Source organism: Ovis aries, chromosome 1, assembly GCF_016772045.2.
Source record: "Ovis aries strain OAR_USU_Benz2616 breed Rambouillet chromosome 1, ARS-UI_Ramb_v3.0, whole genome shotgun sequence".
NCBI classification, from domain to species: domain Eukaryota; kingdom Metazoa; phylum Chordata; class Mammalia; order Artiodactyla; family Bovidae; genus Ovis; species Ovis aries.
Genome location: NC_056054.1, coordinates 273,148,954 through 273,172,498, shown reverse-complemented (window position 1 = coordinate 273,172,498; position 23,545 = coordinate 273,148,954).

The following is a 23,545-nucleotide window of genomic DNA, read 5'->3' as shown; positions in this document are numbered from 1 at the left end:
GTGGTTCTGCTTTTGATTCTATTAAGGGAGAAGATGGTGACCCAGGCCACCGAGGAGAGAAGGGGGCAAAGGGAATCAGAGGGAAGAGGGTAAGAACCAAAGGAATTTCCCCCTATCTACAGAGGCCACATTGTGACTCACAGGACTCCATTTGTACTGGGTTAATGGGTTTTTTAGCAGGAAGCCCATGTCCTCCTCAGAATATTCTATGCCTTTCTTGGCCACTCCCCACTTAATGAGAATTAATAAATTATTATTTATCATCGGAATGCAGATGCAGCTCACCAAACCACACAGAAAATTCAAGCTGGAGTTTCAGTTAGGCAGTGTCAGCCTTTTAAAGAACAGCTTCGGGGGTATGCTTGTCTTTGGTAAATCTAGACATTATTTGAAAAACGATGGTTTAGCCGCAGGACAAATATTACTGTTTCTTAAATACTCTTCTCAGCCTTGACTTTCTCTTAGGTATTCTAGAACTGGACACTCAAGAATGTGGCTGCCATCTTGGTGGACTTGGAGTCATGTTTTCACTGTACTTTAGGGAGTCGATCATGAAAACCATCAAAATCTTCAGGTTTGGAAGATTCTGTCTTGAAGATCTGCAGTCACTGACAGCCCTTCTCGGAAAAAGTAATTTGTGGATACCACATACCTTGGTAGTGCTTAGCTTCCCTGGTGGCCCAGAGGGTGAAGAATCTGCCTGCGATGTGGGAGACAGATCCTTGGAGATTGATCCTTGGGTTGAGAAGATCCCCTGGAGAAGGGAATGGCTACCCACTCCAGTACTCTTGCCTGGAGAATTCCAGGAACAGAGGAGCCTGGCAGGCTACAGTCCATGGAGTCGTAAAGAGTCAGACACGACTGAGTGACTAAGACTTCCACATTAGGGAGTTAGGTCTTTTGGGAAAACATGGACTAGGGTTCAGTGTAGAAAGGAAGAATGGAAGGAGAGTGTGTATTGTCTGGGCCCTTTATAATTGGCATTTTCATAGACTGTCAAGGACATAAAGAAAAATTTGATCTATGTCTAACCTGACTTGCTATTGGCTAATATTGTCATTGTTCAGTCACCAAGTCATGTCTGAGTCTTCACGACCACATGGACTGCAGCACTCCAAGCTTCCCTGTCTCTCACCATCTCCTGGAGTTCGCCCAAGTTCATGTCCATTGAGCTGGTGATGCCACTCAACCATCTCATCCTCTGTTGCCTTCTTCTTCTTCTGCCTTCAATCTTTCCCAGCATCAGGGTTTTTCTCCCAGTGAGTCAGCTGTTTGCATCAGGTGGCCAAGGGACTGGCAATCCAGACTTCAGCATCAGTCCCTCCTATGAATATTCAGGGTTGGTTTCCCTTAAGATTGACTGGTTTGATCTCCTTGCTGTCCCAGGGACTCTCAGGAGTCTTCTCCAGAACCACAGTCCAATCAAAAGCATGAATTCTTCAGTGCTCTGCCTTCTTTAGGGTCCTGCTCTCACATCTGTACATGACTACTAGAAGGACCACAGCCTTGACTATACTGGCTGATATTACCTTTCTCAGTTAAACTTCTGTCTCCTGTTTAAAATTTAAAAAGATAACGTGTCAGGTACATGCAGATAATTCATTATCAGTTCAAATACCTGTAAGATGAGCAGCGAGTCCATGGACAGCATAGACTGCTTCGGAGACACTAAAGATCAGAAGCTAATAGGAACTTTTCCTTTCTCTTGATGCCTGACCCTCAATACTCATTTCCTGCATTCATTTAATTATGTGACGAGTCTCAGCTGAGGACTGAGACATAGTTTAAGACTCTGTTTGGAAGTATTTGTGTGAATGCACACACATTGACTGTGGTTAAGTATGTATGGTGGGGACTCAAGTAGTTCTCACGGAGATGCCTCCCCCCAGTCTGTGTGTCTCACTCCACTAACTGGTCCACAACAGACTCATTAGACCTCGCATATACAGACAACTTGGAATCTCAAAGTGGGTCTATTGGTCTTAATCAAGTTGTGTTCAAGGGGGGTGCTTACTCCTTTGGTTTGGTCATTTTCAGGCTAATGCTGGACTTCCTGGATGTGCTGGAACTCCAGGTGACCCAGGCGCTCCAGGACCAGTGGTAACATGGACTTCTCCTTTCTTTTATTTGAAAATAAAAGTGAATAAGGATTTGATGAGAGGCATTGCTAAGAAGAAATAAACATTTAAAATGCATAGGAGGGTCATCCCAGTGCATCGTCCTGTGCATTTAAATGTTTATTTCTTCTCCAATTAAAATAAATAAATTTAAATTAAAAAAAAATGCACAGGAGGAGCTTTATAGGGAATAGGCCAAACTTGCATTAGAGGACGTTAGCTTCAAGTCCTTACACAGTATGGTATTTATTAAATATAGATAGTTTGACTTAAATGTGGGGAAGATGTTAGAGTGCCTAAAGGTTCATGAATCTGTCTAAATGCAAAAATAATACATAAAGTTCACTGGAGAGTGAGCTTATCATTGTAAACAAGATGAGTGACAACATTTATGCAAAAACCAGAAAGAAATCCTAACAAAATATGACATTTATAAAATCTTTCCTGAACTGACAATGTTACAGGTCCACAGATATTTGTAAAATTCCCTGGAAGGCCGCTTGGTATGAAAGAAAAACACTTGAGGTGATTGTCATTTTGCCTTACACTTCATCCTACAAAGCCAAACTGTCATCCATGAAGGAAGGTGCAGTGAGTCAGCAGTGGGTTGAACCTGGGGGCCTTCACTGCAGTTTAGTGTTTGCTGGAGAGGTGCACAAAAATCTTAAAGATAGATTAAAAAATCTTAAAAGTAGAAGGACTACCATGCCCATTTTACAGATGGAGAAACAAAGGCTGAGGAGGTTATCGTGAACTGCAGGAAGTCACAACTGACTACCTCACAGAGCCCGAATAAGAACAGAGATCTTCAGAGTCCCAGGGTGGCTGGAGTTGGGCGGGTCTGTTGGGACGGTTTCCAGGGGAGACTTGTGTGTGCTTGAGAATAGATAGGGTGGTGGTGGGTGGCAGGGGAGGGAAAGGGGAGGGCTGGGGTCCACTTTAGCACTGCCTATCAGTGGTCCTGGAATCTTGAATGACCTTTTCCCGATTTTAATCCTCAACTGTGGCCTGGTCTCAAAATGACCTGGTCTCTTAAGGGTCTTTCTGTAGCATCTCCCTGGGCACCCTGAACTCTGAGGTCTGGGACACCTCTCCTAGGCACTCTGACCTCCTTCGTTATGGAGTCAGACAGAACTTCAGGCCCAAAAGAGAGGCAAAGTGTGGTCTCTGTACCTTGGTAAACTTTCTCAAGTTCTCTTGCCAAGTCTTCAGAATAATGTGTTGGGCTTCCAAGATCTTGCATTTGAAACCCATTTCTGTCTTTTCCAGGGCATCAAGGGTCCCAAAGGTGTGGTAGATATGATGGTAGGTGAAGATTTTTTTTTTTTCATATTTTCAAGAATCTTTCTTACTTCTTCAGACATGCAAAGCATAGTTATTTTATATTCTCTATCTGATTATTCCAGTATCTGAAATGGCTACAGAATCTGTTGTTTCTCCTGGGTGTGAAGATTTTAATTCTAAATTTATTCTTTTTAAAACACAAACATTTCCACCTTCACAAGATAGAAATCTGTAAAGATTCTTTACTTTCTCCTCTTGTAAGTTCTCTTGATACTTTAAAGTTTATAGATTTTACTCTAGTTGATCATAGCCAAATCAAGTAAAAGGAACAGAATAATATTTTAAATATTTAAACAATATTTTAAAGAGTAAATAATATTTAAAATCTGGATGTTTTTGAGTAATACTGGTTGGCATGAAAGGAAGACTTTGAGGTCTACCTGGGACGATCCCCTGGAGAAGGGAAAGGCTACCCACTCCAATACTCTGGCCTGGAGAATCTCATGGACTGTATAGTCCATGGGGTCGCAGAGAGTTGGACACGACTGAGAGAATTTCAGTCTCTTTCACTTTTCACCCCTGTGCAAAAAACAAACAAGCTTTTTTTGTGAAGCTCAAAAATTGCTTATACAGTATTTATCTTTCTCTTTTTGACTCACTTCACTCTCTAACACATATATATGGAATCTAGAAAAATGGCACTGAAGAATTTATTTACAGGGCAGCAGTGGAGAAACAGACATAGAGAACAGACTTACGGACATGGGGCGAGGGGAGGAGAGGGTGAGATGTGTGGAAAGAGCAACACGGAAACTTACATTACCGTATGTAAATAGATAGCCAAACGGGAATTCACTGATGATGCAGGGAACTCAAACAGGGCTCTGTATCAACCCAGAGAAGTGGGTGGGGAGGAAGATGGGAGGGAGGTTCAAAAGGGAGGGGATATATGTCTACCCATGGCTGATTGATGTTGAGGTTTGACAGCAAACAGCAAAATTCTGTAAAGCAATTATCCTTCAATAAAACATAAATTAATTAAAAAGCTTGCTTATAGAGTATTTATAAGCCAACACATAGTGTATAGCACAGGCCACTGTGTCTTACGGCACACCTGAAAAGGATTTCCGCCTTATGATTATTTTTCGTGTCCCAAGTACAAAAGTACAGTGGTGGGAGGTAGGGAGGGGCGTGGAGCAACTGAGGAGCAGAAAGTAATGGGGTCGATTGGAGAAGAGGACAGAGCAGAGAGGAAGGGGAAGGCAGCAGTGACGGTTTCTAGGGGAGGTGCTGAGGGTGGAGCGTCTTAGCTGTCACCCTGAAGAAGTGTTAACAGCACTCACTAATGTAGAGACCCAGGGACTGAAGGCATTCCTCTGCTTTTTGTGCTGAGATTCCTGGATTAAACGTCTTCAAAATCAAATTTGATTCCATTCCTTTGTTAAGCATATTAAAAAAAACGAGAAGGGTTCCCCTTATCTTCCTATCTGTAATAATATGGTCAGTGTATTAGAGATAAAATATTTAAAATGTCCACTGGATCCAGAAATATAACTTCTGGAAAGTTTCATCTGCTGTGACAAATTACGGGTTTTCTGTTGTGGATTAAAAAGCATCAGATAGGCACTGATTCCTTATAAGGTTTCTAAGTCATGAGGCTGAGGAGGAATATGCTCCAAATTAAATACTCTCTATTGTACCATCTTTCTAACAGCCCTGTGAAATCAAGTTTGCTCGTGAAAATTGCCGTAAGTCGTTACAAAGACTCAAAAGGAGTCAGCGCTGTGAAGTGGGGATGGATCATGCTCTGGGAGCATAAGTCACCTGGGATTTGGAGAAGCATGGTCCATCCTGGGAGGGTCTTATCATTTATAATATATTCGGCTCAGTTCCCGCTTGGGTAAGTAACCTTCTTCAACATGATCTCAGCAATGAAGTGGATGATATGGAGAACAGTATGGAGGTTCCTTAAAGAACTAAAAACAGGGCCACCACACTATCCTGCAACCCCACTCCTGGGTGTGTATCTGGAAAATCATACTTTAAAAAGATACATGCACCCCAGTGTTCATTGCAGCCCTATTTACAATAGTCAAGACATGGAAGCAACCTAGATGTCCATCGAGAGATGAATGGATAAAAAAAAATGTGCTATTATAGTGAAGTGGTCATATTAAGGGAAGTAAGTCAGACAGAGAAAGACAAATCTCATATGATATCCCTTATATGTGGCATCTAAGAAAAAAGTTTCAGATGAACTTATTTATAAAAGAAAAATAGACCCACAAACATATGAAACAAACTTACAGTAACTGAAGGGGAAATGGGGAGGAACAAATTAGGAATTTGGGATTAATATACTGCTATATATAAAATAGATAACCAACAAGGACCTACCATATATAACACAGGGAACAATACTCAATATTTTGTAATAACCTACAAGGGAAAAATATGAAAAAAGAATATATATATATATATATACACACGTGTGTATAACTGAATTACTTTATTGTACACCTGAAATTAACATGACATTATAAATAAACTATACTTCAATAAAATGAAGTTAAAACACATGAAATGGACAAAAGGCATGCTATCTCAACAGCGAAGAAAAATTCCACTACATCTTGGCGCCTCACACAATGATAATCGCACACCTGCTCTGCTTGGTGCTTCTGAACACGAAACAGGCAAAGAGAAGCTCCGTTCCTTTATTTTGTCCATTAAACAAGGGAGATCAACAATGAGCCTTCAGTAACTCATGTGTCCTTTCAAATTGACGTTTGTGTTTTAAAAATGGAACTATGAATCATCAAATCTTAAGTAATGTTTGTCATGTTCCCAGATTGAAATTCGTTGACTGTCTTCCATGTACTCCAGGATATTTGCACTCTATAATATACACCGGCAATTTGCACTCTATAATATACACTGGCAATAGGAAGTGAACGTTAACTTGGCAAGTTGCTTAGTTCAGATTTTCTCCAAAACCATCCCACCCCTCTTACACTAATTCTCCCACGTTCTGTCCATTCCCATTCAGTTGCTGTTCAGAAAGATTCTGGATTTTTTTCTCCTAGAAATCATAAAGAATAATACCATTATCTTGACCACAAAGGAAAAAAGTTTCAAAGTTAAACGTGAAACTCCTTTTACATTCAGAGGCATTGTGAAGTAAAAAATAAACAGGAAAAAAAAAAAGGGAAAACATATGCAATATAAGCCGTGAACCCAGGGAAATGCCCTAACTTCCTTACTCCATCATGTTGAAATATATAAAATCACTGCTACTCAATCACTTTCACCTACAAAAACAGACACTTCATAATTTGCTAAACCTGAGTGTAAAAAACTCTTTTAGACTGAAAATGGGTCAACCACATGAGTGAAGGATTCAGGAAAGAAAAATTACAATATACCTGTAACCATGGTTGACTTCATAAGCAGTCAAAGAATACAAATTAAAATATTTTTTTGTTTCAAATTGGAAATATTTTTAAGATGAGAAAAAAGTTCCTATCCAAGGTTGAGAAATGTAGGCATGTCTATTGGCACAACTTTTCTGAAAAGCCACTGGACAATGTATTTATCAAGAGCCATAATTGTAGAGACTCATTTGGGGCTGTAATTGGACAGATATGCAAGGTTCAAGTATTCTCATCACAAAGGGATGTGGGCATGAGATATTATAGTTCTCCAGATGATATTGCTCTAAATTTACTGATGGAAAGAATAGATGTTCATCATATATGAAGTGAAAAAAGATTCAGTATAGAACATATCATAAGCTCCACGTCTTATAAAATAAAACAAAGCATGTGTTGTTGTTGTTTAATTGTGTCTGACCCTTTGCGACCCCATGGACTGTAGCCTGCCAGGCTCCTCTGTCCGTGGGATTTCCCAATCAAGAATACTGGAGTGGGTTGCCATTTCCTTCTCCAGGGATCTTCCTGACCCAGGGATCGAACTCAAGTCTCCTGCATTGGCAGGGGGATTCTTCACTGCTAAGGCACCATGGCCGCCCCCAAACAAATTATACATCTATACACATGTATATGATAAATTAAGGGTGATTTTAATTTTTGTTTTCTAGTATCTCCCATAAAAATATATTGCTTGTGTACATGCATTTATACATAATATGTGCAACATATTAATAATTATTAATAATACACTAATACATAAATTAATAAACAACAATATAGTATTAATACTTGGGCTTTACTAGTGGCTCAGAGAGTAAAGAATCTGCCTCAGTGTGGGAGACCCAGGTTCGATTCCTGGGTCAGAAGAACCCCTGGAGAAGGGAATGGTAACCTACTCCAGTGTTCTTGACTGGAGAATCCCATGGACAGAGGAGCTTGGTGAGCTACAGTCCATGGGGTCACAAAGAGTCAGACATGACTGAGCAGCTAACAGACACAATATTAATACTTAATTACTAACATTATTGTGTTTTATTATAGATATGGTTTAAGGTAGGTGTGTATATACATATGTGTGTGTATATAGTTTCCGAGTAGCTCAATGTATTATATTTAAGTTCAGTACAGTGTGACTCAGCTCAAAAGCAGGGTCACAAACATAGTTCTTGAATCAGAGCCTGAGACAGTCAGTCTGGAGTTGGTGGACTGTCGTGGTGCTCAGGGGTACAGGCTCTTAATTATATAACATATAATAATATAAATTATGTATTATAATATAAATTTTCCTATTCTGGCGTTGGGGCAGGGGTGCTGTTTTCCATATCACCTTATGACCCAAGATGTCTGTCAAGCTTCACCACCAGCAGGTAAAGGAAAGGAAAAGTATACTTTTCTGGAGTAAGATGCTATCCCACTGAGAAATGTAGTCTTTGTTCCAGGCAGCCACACAGCCAATCAGAGACTGGGGTTCTTTTACTATGGGGAAAAGAGGGGAGTGGGTATTGGAGAGCAAGCTGAGGTCTCTGCCACACTCAGGCGGGAGTCACAGAGGCTTGGATTTCTCAGAGGAGATGGTTTTCATATTGATGCTGGCAAACATGTCTTTGCCTATGTCAATTAACAATGTCCTCTTTTCTCTCCCAAATCATTTCCCTTCCAGCCTGTTCAGAAGGTAAACAACATTTGTTAATATCCATTCCGGCCTTCACCCATGTACAGGCATTGCAGACAGTCCTAAGTCTGTCTTCACATGTCTAGGTGTTTCCAAATGCCCAGCATTCCCAACCGAGGTGGTCTTCGCCTTGGACATGTCAGATGACGTCTCCTGGTTGGATTTTGAGAGGATAAGAGACATTTTACTGTCTCTCTGATGAAGACGGAAATCAGTGGGAGTAACTGCCCCGCAGGTGCGCGGGTGGCCACTGTCTCCGAGAGCAATGGAACCGATTACCTGGTTTGCCTCTCTGACCGCAAGGTGGGGCCCGCTCTCCTACGGGCGGTCAGGCGGCTGTCACTGGCAGGGTCATCGGTCATCCGGCGCCTTGGAGACGCCATGAGGTTTGTGGCTAGACACGTATTCAAGCGCGTGCGTGCGGGCCTCCTCCTGAGGAAGGTGGCAGTGTTCTTCAAGGCGGACCCGACCCGGGATGCAGGTTCTATCAGCACCACCAGGCTAGAGCTCAGCGTGCTGGACATCACTGCTGTGGTCATCACCTTCACGGAGGACCACAACCTCCCAGATGCCCTGCTGGTGAGTGGCGGACTGAGGCTGGGCAGGGGTCCAGGGGTTAATGCTTACCTTGTGGGGAGTGAGAGCTGGTCAGGGGAAGAATTCTCCAGAAACTGGTGTATATGTGTGTGGGGGAGACAGGTGCAGGGTTAGGGGGATGTCTCATTACAGACTCTGCTGCCAGAGTAACTGCTGGTGCCCAGTGGCCATCCTTGGAGGGCCATGCCGTGTGCCTTTGAAAGAGTCTTATTGAACTCCCCTCAGACTCTGTAAGGTAGATGTCATTGTAGAGCTGCATTTCAGAGATGAGAATACTGAGGCTTAGACAGGTTAAGTTTGTCATCACAGGTCAAATGTCTTGTTAGGTGCAGGCCGATTTTTACCTACCTTAACAGCCTGTGCTTATCCACTCTGCTAACCTATATGATGAGGCGGGGGGTTGGGGGTGGTCCACCGACTGTAATTTATCTTCTCTGTTTTACTTGGGGTATAAAACCCATGGGGGCTTACCTGGTGGCTCAGTGGTAGAGAATCCGCTTACTAATGCAGGAGATGCAGGCTCCATCCCTGGGTTGGGAAGATCCCTGGAGGAGGAAATGGCAACCCACTCCAGTATTCTTTCCTGGGAAATCCCATGGACAGAGGAGCCTGGTGGGCTACAGTCCACAGGGTCTCAAAAGATTTGGACATGACTGAGCACTCAGCACACGCATACATAAAATCCGTATACAAAGTGGATAAGGGGTAGTGATTTTATGGATACAGCTACGTGGGTTTTTATATGTGTTTAAGGCCCAATGACCAAGACATAGTTCAAGCTAACTGAATACTTCAGGCATTCTGTATGCTTTCTCATATGACCTTTCCAGCTTCTGTCACCATCGAATCATTTCACGTGATCTGGTCCTTTGTGCAAATTGAATCCTACAGCATGTATCTCTTTGTATCTGGCTAGTTTCACTCAACTTACTGTCTGTTCTCTTGTTCATCCATATGGTGTAATTTTTTATTGAGTAATTTTTTAAAACTAAAGTTTTCTAGTGTATGTATATACCACACTTTATTATTTGAAATTGAAATATAGTTGATTTATAGTTTTGTGTTTCAGGGATACAGCTCAGTGATTCAGAGATATATATATATATATGAATATGAATATGCATATCATATATATATGAATCCTTTTCAGATTCTTTTCCATTATAGATTGTCACAAGGTGTTGCATATAATTCCCAGTGCTATACAGTAGATCTTTACTGTTTATCTGTTTTGTATATAATAGTGTGCATATGCTAATCCCAGACTCCTAGTTTATCCCTCCCCCTTTGGTAACCAAGTGTTGGTTAGCTACACGTACCACAATGTACTCATCGATCTAGTCTCTAAACTTTACTTTTCTAACTAAAACCCACGTAAAACATTCTTATGGAACATCTGGGATGATTTATAAGAATGAAAGATGATTTCCTTCTTAAGTGATTTCAGGAGGCTGATGCGTATCAGATTGAGCTATGTTCCACCGGCATTATTCAACTGGTTCGGACCTGCAAAAATGGAAATGTCATATGGTTCAATCTGATAGCTAAAAAAGTCATCTGTGCTGGACCATTTAGTTTTCTCTGAAGGTTGGGTGTACCGTTTGTGTGGAAGGTGAAAGATTTTATTGACATAGCTGTGGATATGCTTCTAGGAATCAATAGGTAAAATTGCAACAGCTTGTGAACTGTTGAGAAGGATGGACAAAATATCTTTAGTCTTCAGAAATAAAGTTAAGATACCGAGGAGCAGTCCCTCTTGCCTCCCAGGATGTCTGGACAGGAATGGGTAGGGGATGGTGGCGACTCTCAGTAACTGCCTTAAATCGATTAGTAAGGACAGAGTGAGACAAGTTGTTATTGTTCAGTCACTAAGTCATGTCCAACTCTTTGCTACCCCGTAGACCGCAGCACACCAGGCTTCCCTGTCTTCCACTATCTCCCAGAATTTGCTCAAGTTCATGTCCATTGAAAGTGAAGAAGAACTAAAGAGCCTTTTGATGAAAGTGAAAGAGGAGAGTTAAAAAGCTGGCTTAAAGCTCAACATTCAGACAACTTTAACATTCAGAAAGTGAAGGGGAACTAAAGAGACTCTGGATGAAAGTGAAAGAGGAGAGTGAAAAAGTTGGCTTAAAGCTCAACATTCAGAAAACTAAGATCATGGCATCCAGTCCCATCACTTCATGGCAAGTAAATGCGGAAACAGTGGAAACAGTGACAGACTTTATTTTTTGGGGCTCCAAAATCACTGCAGATGGTGATTACAGCCATGAAGTGAAAAGATGCTTGCTCCTTGGAAGGAAAGTTATGACCAACCGAGACACTATATTAAAAAGCAGAGACATTACTTTACAAACAAAGGTCCGTCTAGTCAAAGCTATGGTTTTTCCAGTAGTCATGTATGGATGTGAGAGTTGGACTATAAAGAAAGCTGAGCGCTGAAGAATTGATACTTTTGAACTGTGGTGTTGGAGAAGACTCTTGAGAGTCCCTTGAACTGCAAGGAGATCCAACCAGTCCATCCTATAGGAGATACGTCCTGGGTGTTCATTGGAAGAACTGATGTTGAAGCTGAAACTCCAATACTTCGGCCACCTGATATGAAGAGCTGACTCATTTGAAAAGACCCTGATGCTGGAAAAGATTGAGAGCAGGAGGAGAAGGGGATGACAGAGGATGAGATGGTTGGATGAGAAGGACATGAGTTTGGGTAGGCTCCGGGAGTTGGTGATAGAGAGGGAGGCCTGGCATGCTGCAGTCCATGAGGTTGCAAAGTCGGACACAACTGAGTGAATGAACTGAACTGATGTCCATTGACTCAGTGACGCCATCCAACCATGTTATCCTCTGCTGACCTCTTTTCCTTTTGTCTTCAATCCTTCCCAGCATCAGGGTCTTTTCCAATGAGTCAGCTCTTCATATCAGATGGACAAAATATTGGAGCTTCAGCATCAGTTCTTCCAATGAACACTGGGGGTTGATTTCCCTTCAGATTGACTGGGTTGATCTCCTTGCAGTCCAAGGGACTCTTGAGAGTCTTCTCCAGCACCACAATTTAACAGCATCAATTCTTTTTTGCCCAGCCTTCTTTATGGTCCAACTCTCACATCCATAAATGACTGCTCTAAAAACCATAGCTTTGACTGTATGGACCTTTGTTGGCAAAGTGATGTCTTTGCTTTTCAATATGGTGTCTAGGTTTGTCATAGCTTTCCTTCTAAGAAGGAAGCTTCTTTTAATTTCATGGCTGCAGTCACCATCTGCAGTGATTTTAGAGCCCATAAAAAGAAATCAGTCATGTTTTCCCCTTCTACTTGCCATGAAGAGATGGGACCAGATGCCTTGATCTTAGATTTTTTAATGTTGAGTTTTAAGGCAGCTTTTTCACTCCTCTCATCAGGAGGCTCTTTAGTTCCTCTTTGCTTTCTGCTGTAAGAGTGTTATCATCTGCGTATCTGATGTTAATATTTCTCCCAGCAATCTTGATTCCAGCTTGTAATTCATTTGGCCCAGCATTTCCCGTGATGTGCTCTGTATATAAGTTAAACAATCTACAGCCTTATCAAATTCCTTTCCCAATTTTGAACCAATCAGTTGTTCCATGTAAAGTTCTAACTGTTGCTTCTTGACCTGCATATAGATTTCTCAAGAGATAAGTAAGTGGTCTGGTATTCCCATCTCCTGAAGAATTTTTCACAGTTTGTTGTGATTCACATAGTCAAAGGCTTTCTCTTAGTCAATGAAGCAGAAGTAGATGTTTTTCTGGAATTCCCTTGCTTTCTGCATGATCCAACAGATGTTGGCAATTTGATCTCTGGTTCCTTTGTCTTTTCTAAACCCAGCATGTATGTCTGGAAGTTCTTAGTATACATACTACTGAAGCTTAGCTTAAAAGATTTTTAACATAACCTTACTAGCATGGGGAATGAGTGCAATTGTCCAATAGTTTGAATATTCTTTGGCACTGCCCTTCTTTGAGACCGGAGTGAAAACTGACATTTTCCAGTCCAGTGGACACTACCGAATTTTCTAAATTTGCTGACATATTGAGTGCAGCACTTTAACAACGTCATCTTTTAGGATTTTAAATAACGCAGCTGGGGTTCCATCACCTCTACTAGCTTTGTTCATAGTAATGCTTCATAAGGCCCACTTGACTTTACACTCCAGGATATCTGGCTCTAGGTGAGTGACCATACCACCATTGTTATCCCAGTCATTCAGACCTTTTTGGCATTGTTCTTCTGTGTATTTTTGCCACCTCTTCTGCCCCTGTTAGGTTTTTACTGTTTTTGTCCTTTATCATGCCCATCCTTGCGTGAAATGTACCCTTGATATCTCCAATTTTCTTGAAGAGATCTCTATTCAATTGTTTTCCTCTATTTCTTTGCGCTGTTCATTGAACAAGGCCTTTTTATCTCTCTTTGCTATTCTCTGGAACTCTGCATTCAGTTGGGTATATCTTTCCTTTTCTTCCTTGCTTTTTGCTTCTCTTCTTTTCTCAGGTATTTGTAAAACCTGCTCAGACAACCACTTTGCCTTCTTGCATTTCTTTTTCTTTGGGATGGTTTTGGTCACCACTTCCTGGACAATGTCAGGAACCTGTTTCCATAGTTCTTCAGGCACTCTGTCTACCAGATCTAGTCACTTTAATCTGTTTATCACCTCCACTGTATAATCATAAGGGATTTGATTTAGGTAATACATGAATGGCCTAGTGGTTTTCCTTACTTTCTTCAATTTAAGCCTGAATTTTGCAATAAGGAGCTCATGAAATGAGCCACAGTCAGCTCCAAGTCTTGTTTTTGCTGACTGTATAGAGTTTCTCCATCTTTGGCTGCAAAGAATATAATTAATCTGATTTTGGTATTGACCATCTGGTAATTTCTATGTGTAGAGTCATCTCTTGTGTTGGAAAAAGATGTGGGAAAGGGATTGTTGGAAAGGGTCTGTTGTTGTTGGAAAACGGTGTTTATTATGACCAGAGTGTGTTTTTGGTGTGGTTCTCCCCTTCATGTATCGCAGCCTTGAAGTGGAGAGGGGGCTTGCGTAATTCAGTGAAGCTATGAGTGATGCCATTCAGAGTCACCCAAGAGGGAGGGGTCATAGTGGAGAATTCTGACAAAATGTGATCTGCTGGAGGAGGGAAACGCAAATCACTCCAGTATTCTTGCTGCGAGAACCCCATGAACAGTACACAAAGATGAAAAGATAGGACACTGAAGAAGAATTCCCCAGGTCAGAAGGTGCCCAACCTGCTACTGTGGAAGAGGGGAGGACAGTTACTAATAGCTCCAGGAAAAATGAAGCCGCTGGGTCAAAGAGCAAATGACGCTCAGTTGTGGAGGTGTCTGGTGGTGAAATTTAAGTCTGATGCTCTAAAGAACAACATTGCATAGGAACCTGGAATGTTAGGCCCATGAATCAGGGTAAGCTGGACGTGGTCAAGTCGGATATGGCAAGAGTGGACGTCGGCATCTTAGGAATCAGTGAACTAAAATGCCTTTTTGTACTGTTGATGGGGTCATGCAGCAACCAGAGGACTGAAATGGAAGAGTGTGGGCGAATTTAACTCAGATGACCGTTGTGTCTGCTACTGTGGGCAAGGATCCCTTAGGATAAATGGAGTAGCACTCACAGTCAACAGCAGAGTCCAGAATGTAGTGCTTCGGTTCAGTCTCAAAAAGACAGAATGATCCTGGTTCGTTTCCAGAGTAAGCCATTCAACATCACAGTAATGCAAATCTATGCCCCAACCACTGATGCTAAAGAAGCTGAAGTTGACCAATTCTATGAAGATCTACAAAACCTTCTATGCTGCTCCTAAGTCAGTTCAGTCATGTCCGACTCTGTGTGACCCCATAGACGGCAGCCCACGAGGCTCCCCGGTCCCTGGGATTCTCCAGGCAAGAATACTGGAGTGGGTGGCCATTTCCTTCTCCAATGCATGAAAGTGAAAAGTGAAAGTGAAGTCACTCAGTTGTGTCCAACCCTCAGCGACCCCATGGACTGCAGCCTACAATGCTCCTCCGTCCATGGGATTTTCCAGGCAAGAGTACTGGAGTGGGGTGCCATTGCCTTCTCCAAAACCTTCTATAATTAACACCAAAAATATGTCCTTTTCATCATAGAGGATTGGAATGCAAAAGTAGAAAGTCAAGAGGTACCTGGAGTAACAGGCAAATTTGGCCTTGGAGTACAAAATGAAGGAGGGAAAAGGCTAACAGAATTTTGCTAAGACAAGTTACGCCTTGTTATTTTTATTGAAGCATAATTGACTTACAATATTTTATTGGCTCCAGGTGTGTACCACATAGCGATTCAAGCACTTTTTATACATTACAGAGTGGTCAGCACAGTAAGGGTGGTCATGATGTGTCACCGTGAAAGACAGTGCGTAGTTATTGACTATGTCCCCCCAACTCTACACTTCATACCTGTGAGTCATTTATTTTGCAATGGGAAGTCTTAACCTCCCTCACCGACTCCTCTCATCCCCCTGCACACCCCTCTCTGGCAACCACCTGTTTGTTTTCTGTATCTACGAGTCTATTTCTGTTTTGTTACGTTTGTTCGTTTGTTCGATTCCACACATGAGTGAAATCATGTTGTAATTTTGTTTCCCCATCTGATTTGGTTCACTTAGCATAATACCAGCTGTTATGGTCCATCCATGTTGTCACGTATGGCAAGATTTCATTCTGTTTATGGCGAATATTCCATTCTGTGTGTGTATACACATCTCTCTCTATGTGCGTGTGCGTGTGTGTGTGTGCACGCGCGCACCCAATGTGTTAGTCACTCAATCGTGTCTTACTCTTTGTGACACCATGGACCGTAGCCCGCCAGGTTCTTCTGTCCATGATGCTTCCCTGTTGAGAATACTGCAGTGGGCTGCCATTTCCTACTCCAGGGAACCTTCCCAACCCAGGAATTGAATCCTTGTTTCTTGCACCTCCTGCATGGGCAGGCAGATGCTTCACCTCTGTGCCACCTGGGAAGCCTGTATATATATATAGTCCCCTCTGTCCGTGCATATATGTGTAAGTGTGAAAATGAAAGTGTTAGTCACTCGGTCATGTCCAACTCTTTGTGACCTCATGGACTGCCTGCCAGGCTCTTCTGTCCATGGAAGTCTCCAGGCAAGAATACTAGAGTGGGTAGCCATTCTCTTTTCCAGGGGATCTTCCTGACCCAGTGATTGAACCTGGGTTTCCTGTATTGCAGGCAGATTCTTTACCATCTGAGCCACCAGGGAAGCATACACACACACACACACACACACACACACACACACACACACACACACACACACATGCCATCTTTTTTATTCGTTCATCTATTGAGGAGCACTTGGGTTGCTTTCATTTCATAGCTGTTGTAAGTAATGCTGCCACAAACACAAGTGTGCACATATCTTTCGTATGTGCATTTTGTTCTCTTTGGGTAAATACCAAGTTGCTGGACCATCTGGTTCTATTTTTAGTTTTTGGGGAACTGCTGCACTGTTCCCACAGTAGCTGCGCCGTTCACATTCTCACCAACAGTGCATGAGGCTCCCCCGTTCTCCACGTCTTTACCGGTGCCTGATCTTGTTTTTATGATAACCAATCTGACAGGTATGAAATGATGTTTTATTGTGGCTTTGCTTTCCCTGGTGATTAGTGATGTCGAGCATCTTTTCACGTGGCTTTCGACATACGCCCATCTGTACATCTTTGGAAAAACATTCAGGTCCTCTGCCCACTTTGCAGTCAGTGGTTTTTTCAGTGCTGAGTCGTATGCGTTCTTTCCATGCTTGTTGGATATACGGTGTGCGGTATATTCTCCCATTCAGTAGGCTGGCTGCCTTTCATCTCTGTCGATAGTTTCCGTCACCGTGCAAAAGCTTTTCCGTTTCCTGCCAGCTGCAAGGTGCTTGCATCTCAGTTCCATCCGTTGCTGTTGTTGTTGCTCCACTCTCCTCTTCATTCCTTAGACATATTCTTGTCCCAAGATGTGGAGGGATCGCTCTGTGCCCTAAATTTAACATTTGGAAAGGATGTTCAGTGGCACCTGCTAGCTCAAATGTAGTGAATGACCTTGTTTCTGGTGACACTGGCAAGGAGATAAACCATAAAAACGACTATCACATCCTCAGAGCCTTTCAGAAAATCCTCATTTCTTCACAGCCGGGCACATTGCACCCCATTAGCTCCCCTACTCTGTGCTTTATCCTGTGTGGAATTGAGTTAGGAGAGTGAGAATATCCTGTAATTTTCCTTCTGAATTATCTGCCCGAGGGCTCCCTTGGATGATCTGTGGGCCTTTTTGTCTTTCATCTCTGTGTTATTTTATTTTTTAGAAAAACTTATTACTCTAATGCTTCTCAAAAAAATGATGGTTGTTCAATTTAAAATGATTGTATAAACTGATGCCCTAATTGCTCAGTCTATTTAAACATGCTTGGAAGTTGTGGGGCATGTTAGAAAGATTTCTTAAGCCATCAATTTTATCAACCTGAGCTCTACATAAAGCAATATTATAACACTTGGGCTATTTGTGCCGAATCCCATTAGGAAATATCCAATTGTTTTGTGTCCCAAAATATAAGACTTAATTTACATCCCCTTTTAAAGTCTAAAAATGGAGCATTACAGGGAAAATGCAACTTGTGTGCCTCATTTTAAATTTCATTTTTCTTAATAAAAAACCTAGCATTTGTTCCTTTGAAACAATAGCTCTTAAAATAGCTCATAGTTATTGATCCAGGTGCTATTCAAAGATCTTCTCATGTATAGATTCATTTAATCCTTACAACAACTCAAAGAGACAACTGATATTTTTTTCAGATGATGAAACTGAGGCACAGAGAAGAAAATAATTTTCTCAGGGTCTGGAATCCCCATTCAAAATGAGATTTTAATTCAAAAGTCAAAAATAGGAAAATAAGATAGTCAAGAAGTTTTCAGCTCCTCCTGCGTATTAATTAGTTTTATCTATACAAGAGAAGGAAATGGCAACCCACTGCAGTATTCTTGCCTGGAGAATCCCATGGATAAAGGAGCCTGATGGGCTACAGTCCGTGGGGTCGCAAAGAGTCGGACACGACTGAGCGACTAACACACACACATACAAGAATACTGTGAGAAAGATTTATGAACTGGCTCTATTTCTCTTTCTGTATATTGCTCTTAAAAAAAAAAAATCCTAAGAATTGGCTATCATGGAGACAAAAGCCATTAGCTGCGGAAGATGAAAATATTAACAGGAAGGCCGAAGGGATGTGGGGGGAGTAATTTAAAAATGGTACAATTTAGAATTCAGAAAAGTTGCAGGAGGACAGTCACTTTCCTTTTTTTCTGAAGGATGTGCTGGGTTGTCCAGACAGACACCCAGAGGCCATCAGATGACCTGCTGTTGAGGCCTTGTTGGGCTGCTGGTTTTGACTAGATCGTTACCACCAGGATCAGAAGCCAAGGAAAGGAATTAGGCAGTGAGGCTTTGAACTCTGGCTTTGCCCTTGTGTAATCTGGACATGTGATTTGTCACTGGCGCTTCAGTTTGGTCACATGTGAAATGGGGATAAACTCACAGATTTGCTGTGAGAGCTACCAGAGGTAGTGCTTACCGGGACCACTGACACTTTCTGTGTACACAAAATGCAGGCCACTGTTACTGCTGTCTCCCCAAGGGCATCACTAGTGCGCCTTTGCCCTGTAACCACCTGTGAAAGTGGAAAGCTTCCATCTATTTATAGCACCTGTGAAGTCCCAGCCACCATGCTATATGCTTCTCATGCTTTGTCATCATTACTCCCCACTCCTCAAGGTGTGTTCACGGGACCAGCAACCCATCAGCAACTCACGGGACCAGCAACCCAGCAACTCACGGGACCAGCAACCCATCAGTCTCACCCAGGCTTGTGACAAACGCCAAATCTTAACCTTTCTCCCTGACCCAGTCCCCCAGGCTCCGCATCGTTAATGAGATCCCCACGTGGTTCCCATGAGTGGTAAAGTCTGAGGGGTCTTGGGCTGATCCTCATACTAATCCTGCAAGTTAATTATGATAAAACATTTCCCAGAGGAAGTGAGGAAGGTCAGAGCTGAACTGACTTGTTCTAAACGACGCAGTCTTGAATCTGCACTCTGGAGGTCTGATTCCCCGGTTCCTCTCTGTCACTCAACACCCCAAATCCAAGGTCGATGCCCAGCGTTTGCTGGGAAGCCCAGGAAGAGCCAGCAGCTTCATGGCGTTCCTGGCAGGACCATGCCTCCTGCCTGGAGCTGGAACGAGACTCCAGATGGTTTCTAACTCTCCCTCCCTGGGGTCCTGTCAGCCCTTCCTTGGCCCATGGCTACCCCTGCTTCTCAGCACTTGCTTCCATCCCCTCCCCTCCCATCTGCCTGAGCCAAGAGCCTCCTCCAGCTCAGCCCCAGGGAAGAGCGCTGTCCTGTGGCCTCTGGGAACTCAGCCCAAAAGCAGTCAAGTATTGATTTGAACCCTGTGGGTTTCTTGAGCTCAGGGCCCACAGAGTGTTCTTTAATGCTGGGTGCTGAGGTTTGAAGGTTGCCTGTTTCCTTCTATTTAAAAAAAAAAGAGAATGTTTATGCAAATCCCTGTGCTTTATCCTTCCCTGCCCCTCCCCCATGCACTCTGTCTTTCAGTTCAGTTCTGTTCAGCCGGGTCAGTCGTGTCCAACTCTTTGTGACCCCATGGACGCCAGGCCTCCCTGTCCATCACCAACTCCTGGAGTTTACCCGTCTTTAGTACCCAGCTAAGGTCCCCTGGAGAAGGAAATGGCAACCCACTCCAGTGCCCTCGCCTGGAAAATTCTATCGACTGAGGAGGCCTGGCGTGCTACAGTCCATGGGGTCGCAAAGAGTCGGACACAACTGAGCGACTTCACTTCGCTGCACTTCAGTCTCATCAGAGCACAACTGGACACTCAGAGGGAAAGCGTCATGAGAGGCGCTGATTCAAACCGCAGTACAGCTCCGAGCTTTCAGCACGCCACGTGGCTTGCCTTTCAGGTGCCCCGTTGGTGAGGTTTCCTCCTCTGGCACTGATGGGCGTCTGCAGCGGGGATCGTGAGGCCGGGCTCCTCTTCTCACGCTGCAGTTCCCTCCTGCAAGATCTCTCTGCTTGAGCCTTCTTCAGAATCATCTTGTCTACCGTATCAGCGACTGTGCTGGCAAGCCCAAAGTCAAAGTAATGAGATGTTAATGAGCAACAGCTAGATGCGGCTGAGTCTAAGTGAATCAGTGTTCCCCATAGACCTCTGCTGCGTCTTTGGGTACTTCTTCCCACAATCTGATCTTTGCAAGAATAGTGAAAAATTGTAAGCGTTATCATCAAAGTATTCTTCCTCAGAGTTAAAAAATAAAATAAAATAAACATTCTGTAGTGATTCCAATTCAGTTGAATTTGGTTTTTCTCCAGCTGGCAGAACAGCAGATGGAAGAGCTGAGCTGCTCTGAGCAGAAAGTTCACACCGTGTTCCAAACAAGGCAGATACGGAGGACACTAATGAAGGACCAGGCTGTGTTGAGACAGGAAGAAACCTCAGCAGCATTGACCCCTACCCCAAATTCTGTTGTTGAGGAAATAGGCCAAAGGCTTTTCCGAGGCCACCCAGCCAATTCTGGCAAACCAAGGACTAGGACCTGAGCTCCTGGCACCTAGTTCCATTGGTGCTGCCTAGAAGTTTTCCTGTGAATCTTTCCTTTATATTAATACAAACTTGAGGGTATGCTTGAATTTATTTGAAGTCTTTCATACTACCTCTAAAAGTCCCATCAATTTTGCATTTTATAAGACACTTCAACCATGTTCCCCACAATTTAAGCATAATATTCACCAGGTTAGCCTTTCCCCACAACTCCTGGAGGAAAGTCCATGCTCCCAGTGTTACCCCAGTCTTCTCATATCTCCTGGATCACTGCTGTGGATCCTGGTTTCAGAAGCCTTCCAGACGACCTCATGTGATTTCCAGTAAAGCTGTTAATGTGCCACTGTTGTCTCTAGTGGTGATTTATTACGTCTACGCTAGTTTGATCGATACTCAGATCTGATGACCATGTGGAATGGATCTTGGGTGTTGGGTGTTGGCAGCTCTGCACTCACTGCTCATCTCAGCTTCCCTCCATCTGGCTGAGTTGTTGCAGGGTTTCAGATGTGCTGTCTGTTGGACTGTGTCTTCTCCAATCTCTGGGGGTGGAGGGTGCTGAGAAGAATCATGAAAAACCACTGCTTATCTCTGGGCATCTGTGCATGCTGTTTCTTCCCACCTTAATGCTTCTTTGCCAGTTAAGGGTCCTGCTGATTCTCCCAAAAGTGCCAGATGTCACTGTCCTCATCAGGTTCCCTTTATTCATCCGCTTTGAAAGGCATCTCCGGTTTCTGTGTTACAAACACGTGTTATGGGGTCTCTTTCTTTCTTGAAAATTGTTTGTCGATCCTTCCACTTAGGTTTTAAGCTCTCTGAAGGTGTGGCTCTGTCATTTTTGCGTCTTCAAATGGTTTGTTATGTCTTTCATCTAGTAGCCGTTTCATCAGTCTTGGTTGACTCGAACGTCTAAGTCAGGAAAAAGCCTCATTTCAGATGGCTTTTAGCATGGAAGACTTAGGAATGTTCTCACGTCTGTTTTATGTTATATTAGCATTAACAAAAGTTCCACTCTTGATATTTCTTTCCCCACAAGCGTTTTTCCTTCAGGGAAGCTCAGTGTGAAGGATCACGCTGGGGACACACAGCAGTCCTAACAGAAAGAGTGAATGCTCTGTAAGGAGTGTGTGTTCCAGAATGTTCTTTCCCAAAGTAAGCCCTGCCCGTCTCGCTCCCTGAGGATAGGCACGACATCTTTGTACGCTGAGCACCTTGCCACCAGAGGAAGGGCCGAGTCTGCTTGGCCCCAGCCAAAGGGATGCAAGGGGCAGGGCTGACTCCCAGGGAGTACTGTCCTACATGCTTAAAAAAAATAATTTATTTTATATATTTATTTGGCTGTGCTGGGCCTTAGTTGCAGCATGCGGTCTTCTCTTGTGGAGCACAGGCTCAGTAGCTGTGGTACACGGGCCTAGCTGCCCCACATGGGAATGTTGAACCTGTGTCCCCTGCCCTGGAAGGCAAATTCTCAACCGGGGAAGTCCCTGTCCTACATGCTTTGACAGGGTGGAAAACCACATGGCCATGACTGAGCTTAGCTATCTAGATCTTTGCAAACCACACCTCAATTCCTGAGAGAGATAATATGAAAGTGTTCCTAATTATTACAAGGGGGAAACCCTGCAAAGAGCCTGCATCAGCCAGAGCGTGCCTGCCCCAGTCTCAGGGGCTCAACACCAGAAAGTGTTATTTCTCCATCTGTCCCCGGTGACGCGGGTTCCTTGGGGGTGTGGGTGAAAGGAAGGGTACTTTGCTGCATCAGGACCCAGGCTCCTTCTATCAGTGACTCCATCATGCCCTAGGGCCTCAAGGCCTTTTCTGAATCCTCCACAGCTGGCTGGCAAAGGAGGCGGTGGCGTTTCCATACCCTGGAAATGGCATTCACTGCTTCCACCTCCGTGCTGTCGGCTAGACCCTGGTCATATGGTCCAAGTGACTGCAGGGAAGGATGGAAATGTAGTCTGGTTTTCAGAAGAAGAGAGAATAAGTTCGTTGATTATCTAGCCAGTTATCACACGGACCTTGCTGGATTCATTACTTTAATACAATTTGTCTTTTAAACCTGATATCAGTTATTAAATTAACCATTATAGGAAAGGTTCTGTGAAGGAAATAAATGGATTTTCCATCCCTACAAAACCTTCCCTGATTCCCCCTCCCTCTTATCAGCTCTGGCCTCTCTGATGATCTCTGCCTCCTTCCATCCTTGTGGCTTATGTCCTTATGTCCTAGATCTGTGACCATGTCCTTGAAGGGTCTGCATGTCCATGATTGATAACTCCCACCACACTGCATCACACACCATGGACAATCCTTAGAGATTTACAGATTTATAAATGACTGAAGTCTTAACTCCCTTACCCTCACTCCAATACACCTGACATTAGCTGAGTTATATACACGTGGCCACACCTCATGCACCCACACTGATGGTATAGTCCAGCCTCCAGGTTAGGACTAGAGAACTAAGTGACTATAAATAGCTGGACTATAAATGCCAAATTATATAGACATAGAGAGTTACACGTGTTCTTTAAAAATATCATATTAATGTTTTTCTCATCTGAATTGGAAGGTGCATGAAAACTATGGCCTGAGATTTAGCTCCGCTAACAATAACCTCGTGTATGCGTTGGCACTAGGTGAATGGAAGCAACAGGTTTCATCTGTGTGTCTGGGAGACGGAGAGCCAGCAGCGTATGGAACGCATGGCCCCCTGCACCCTCTGCTACGGTAAGCCTGAATGGCGCTGCTGGTCGGATTGATGTCTTCAGAGCAGGGCGAATTAGCTGGTGGC